The following is a 5,000-nucleotide window of genomic DNA, read 5'->3' as shown; positions in this document are numbered from 1 at the left end:
GTAGATTTGTAATCCACGAAATTCTGAAGAGGATGTTTTTCATTCATTCTCATTTATGCTTCTTCTAGATTTGTCACAATTACTCCGCTCATATAAGAGGACTTTCCAGTGGCACAAGGTGTTTGTATCATAGTTAGAGTACAGCACCGACACTTATCACTCCCTCTGCTTGTATGATAGGAAGTATGTATTACTGATGATCAAGGCAAAAGTTACGTTTCGTTAAGCTGCAAATATTATTGACTCGAGCATATCCAAAAAACTTTTCTCTCCGCTCTGTCTCTCTCTCTCTCTCTCTCTCTCTCTCTCTCTCTCTCTCTCTCTCTTTCCCTCTCTCCCTCTCTCTCTCTCTCTCTCCCTCTTTCTCTATTTCCCTTTCTCCCTCTCTCCCTCTTTCCCTCTCTCCCTCTCCCTCCCCCCCCCCCTCTCTCTCTCTCTCTCTCTCTCTCTCTCTCTCTCTCTCTCTCTCTCTCTCTCTCTCTCTCTCTCTCCCTTTCTCTCTTTGTTTCTCTTTGCCTAAACGTCCATAAACATTCATCTCTATCCACCTACCAACCTACTATCTATTTATCCATTTATTAACCTACTTACCTATATAAATATTTATCTTTAAATTATATAGCAATGTTAAATCTTCTCTCTCCTTATCCCTTCACCAACATATAAACTCAAACCAAGAGTATGAAAAACAACAACTACAGAAGATAAAATGTGAAAACATAATGATACAGAGTATTACATGAGCGATAAAAAAGCTAATTAAATAGTTCATAAGATGACACAACTAAGGCTAATCAGCTACTTACACACAGGAGCAATTTCAATATTCTCTTCGGCAAATACCACACACACACACACACACATAAAAAAAAAAAAAAGATCTGTCAAAGCGATCCCTACTTTAAGTAATTATTCAGCGCATCAAATGTAACTTAATGCTTCATTTACCGATAATTATTCATTGCAATCCCGGGCTAGGAGGGCAATCAGCATCCTTAATGCATGAGACATCCGGTTCTCTCGGCAAGATCTGATGTACAGCCTCACTCCGTCTCATTAATTCAGAGGAACACTCCGATCTTGAAGATATTGAGATGAGTACTTTGTTTCATGGAAAATGGGGGGGTAGTAATTACTTTTATTTTTTGATGGGATACTTTTTTTTTTTAGGTTTTGAGTGATTTGAGTTGAATAGTCGTTGCCTTGGTTCATAATTAAGTGTGTAATTAGCAGGTTTGTTGAATGAATTATGTAGATTTAATGAATGGACTGGAATGATACATCTGCGAATAGTCTTTCTTTACAGTATGAAAAGCACGCGTTTTATTGTTCATCCGTTATTTTCTATTATTCTTATTATTTTTACTTTCTGTTTGCGTTAGGTTTATAACAAGATCAGTTCGCAAAACATTTAATTCCCTGTTGCTTATCGAAAAAAAGAGAAAAAAAGGGTAAAAATAAAAATCAAATTTTGTTCCTAACCCCTCTCTCCCTATCGATTCCACCCCCCGCCCTCCCCCTCCCCCTCCCCCTCCCCCAGCGTAAACCGTAGATCCAAACCACAAAATGAGAAATTATGTAACTTGAGAAAACTCTTAACAATTTCCGAAATTCCTGGCTTACCAAACTTCAGGGAGCTCCGTAAGCCTTCCGCCTCCACCCCCCACACTTCCCTCCCCCCCGTCAAAAAAAGGAAAAAAAGAAAAGTATTACAAAAATCGATTTATGTGAGTTTAACATGAAGTTTGTAGGCAATACAATGATTATGGTGTTTCGTTCTACACGTTGCTTTCCCTTGGATAAATAAATAAAATAAAATTAATAAAAATTATCGTATTTTGTGACTGAAATATGAAATTCATAAGCAGTTATGCTCCTTTTTTTATTTTATTTTTTAATGGTATCCTCTTACCTTCCCAGAATACAAGAAAGAAAGAAGAAAGAAAATATTGGAAAGCTTTGGAAATAACCTTTTCTTCACATACTTAACAGACAGACAAAGACTGGTAGACTTAGAGAAAGAGAAAGAGCATAGACAAAGACAAAAAGAGACAAAGGCACACACCGAAAAAAAAAAAAAAATCAATCATACTCTCTTTCTTTTTCCATATATAATTACAAACACAAAGGCCAGAAAATATTGGAAAGCTTTAGGAAATAACCTTTTCTTCGCATACTAAACAGACAGACAGACAAAAAGATTGGTAGACTTAGAGAAAGAGAAAAAGCATAGACAAAGACAAAGATAAAGAGAGACAAAGGCACACACCAAAAAAAAAAAAAAAAAAAAAAAAAAAAAAAAAAAAAAAAAAAAAAAACTTATCAATCATACTCTCTTTCTATTTCCATAAATAATTACAAACATTAAGACCAACTCACTGATATTAAGGTGATAGGGAGAGGCTGGAGGGAGAGGTAGGGGAAGGGAGGAGGGAGGGACGAAAGACAGGTTATACGTAGGGGAGGACTAAAGAAGTTAAGAGGAAAGGGGGTTAAGGGAGAGAATAAATAGGGAGAAAAGGGGTAAGGGAGGTTAAGGGAGAGACTGAATGGGGATCTAAGGGTTAAGAAGAACAAAGAGAAAAGATAAATAGATGAGCTAAGGAGTAAGAGGGATTAAGGGAGAAGATAAATGGAAGAAATAAAGGGTGAATAGAGGGTTAAGAGAAAGAATAAAAGGGGAGGCAAAGGGTTAAAATGAGGGCTAGGAGAAAGGATAAACGGGGAAGGGGGATTAATGCAGAAGGTAAATGGAGGAGCCAAAGGGAGAGAGGAATTAAGGGAATGAACATTGACTCTCGTAGAGGGAGAGGAGAAGATTAAGAGAACTTCGCGCATAGGAATTCAGACAAGTGGCAGAAGGCTTAGATTTAAGTGGAAAAGGGAGGCAGGGAGGAAGAGAGTAAAGGGGGAATTGAAGGAGAAGAGGAAGGAGGAGAAGGGAGAGAGGGGGATGAGTAGGAATAGGAAGGGAAGGAGGAAAAGGAGTAATAGGAGCAGCTGAAGGAAGAGAAGCAGGAAAAAGGAGAAGGAGAAAGAGATGAAGAAGAAAGAGGAAGATAAAGAGATGGGGGAAGAGAATGAGTAAGCCTAAGAGAAAGAGGAGAGAGAAGAGAGGGAGGAGAGAGGAGAGCAGAGAGAAAGAGGATTAAAAAGAGAAAGAGGAGAGAGAAGAGTAGGACGAGAGAAAAGAAAAGTAGTAGTAGGAGGAGGACGTAAGGTGGAGGAAGAGGAGAATGAAGGAGGTGGAGGTTAGTCGGGAAACGATAAAGTAAACCGAGACAGGAGAGGCTTTGCGACAGCCCGGTAATAAAAAAACATATCCTTATCCTACCGACGCGGGATAAAGCACGACCACGTGGGTTAAATCTTTCCCCTCTCTTCCCCCCCCCCCCCACCCTCTTCTTCTCGTTTCCTCCTCTTTCCACTCCTTCACCCTTGCCCTCTTTATTCCTCAGCTTCATATCCCTACTTCTCTTCTTTTATCCACGTTTACACAGACACGTGCGCCTCCCCCGCCCTCCCCACGATAACATTCTCTTTCTTTCTCTTTCTCTTTCTCTTTCTCTCTCTCTCTCTCACACACAAACACACACACGCACACGTACACGCACACGCACACACACACACACACACACACACACACACATATATATATATATATATATATATATATATATATATATGTATACATACATATACACACATTATCTTACTTCTCATTATTATATAATTGTGATCTTCCATTTCATCCCTCTCTGATTCTTTTATACAACCGGAGTTTTTTTATCTTTTCTATCCCCTTTTCCTTTAATCCCTACTATTCTTTCATAATGTATCTCTTATGATGATTTATTAACCATGATTGGTAAATCAACTATACATCTAACAAGAATTATCCAGTTGTCTTTTTTTGGGGGGGATGCATTGTGTTTTCCTTCCTAGACTTGTCTGGTTATGATTATGATATGAAATTGAAAAAAAAAAATAAAGACAAAAAGTAAAAAACAAAGAAATGGAAAATAGCAACAACAGCGTGTGTAATGTTTCACCCTTTCAAGAAAATGTCTTGTTTTTAATCCTCTGAAAAAAGAAATCGGAGAGGCCATGGCAGAAGCTTCATCCACTTCACCAAAACTTCACGTCACAATAGGCCTATTTGCTGGATCCTTTTCCTTCGCGCCCACAGCTCGGGCGTAAACTACTAGCAGGTAAAGACGCGCGTTTCTGACATAAAAGACAAAAAAAGAGAAGAGTTTTAAAACTTCTAAGCTGATAACTGTGCCCGTTTTACAAAGGCCCACCGCCACCCTCCTCCCCCCGACGGCCTCCCCCTTCCCCTCCCCTCCCTCCTTTTCCCTTCCTTCTTCCCCTCTTCCCTTCCCCCATCCTCCTTCTTTCAACCTTGACTAGACTCTGCAAATATTACGATTGACAGCTCGTGTCTTAAGACCGATTTTCCCGGGGCTTTCCCGAAGATTCTGAATCTTACGTATTCCAGGGTGTGGCACTATCTACGGGTGGCGCACACACGCTATAGTGCCAAAGTGTTTATCTTGTTCCCCTCGGCGTGAACACAGCAATGTTACCAATAACTCGCTGCTCCTTGTGGGTTCAGTCAAGGGGAATTTGCTAACCTTTCCATGGGTCTCGGCGCCGGCACTGGTGTGAAGATGGTTCTACTAGTAACACTAAAAGGTATTAATGATGGTGATACTCATGGTGAACTTGAAGGGAACAGGTATGGTGATTAAGGGTCGGGATGAGAGGGACAATAACTGTGATGACGCTGATGATAATGATGATAATGGTTTTGATGATGGTGGTAGTGGTGACGCTAATAACAAAAACAAAATTATGACATTATCAACAAGAATAACATATTATTAAAAAAAAACAATATATTATTAACCTCAAGGAATCTTTGACCTTTTATCTTTTTGCAAGAGCTATATAAAGAATTAAATTAAATAATTGAAAAAAAAGGAAGAGAAAACGAT

Source organism: Penaeus chinensis, chromosome 19, assembly GCF_019202785.1.
Source record: "Penaeus chinensis breed Huanghai No. 1 chromosome 19, ASM1920278v2, whole genome shotgun sequence".
Classification (NCBI taxonomy): domain Eukaryota; kingdom Metazoa; phylum Arthropoda; class Malacostraca; order Decapoda; family Penaeidae; genus Penaeus; species Penaeus chinensis.
This window is presented reverse-complemented; position numbering follows the sequence as displayed.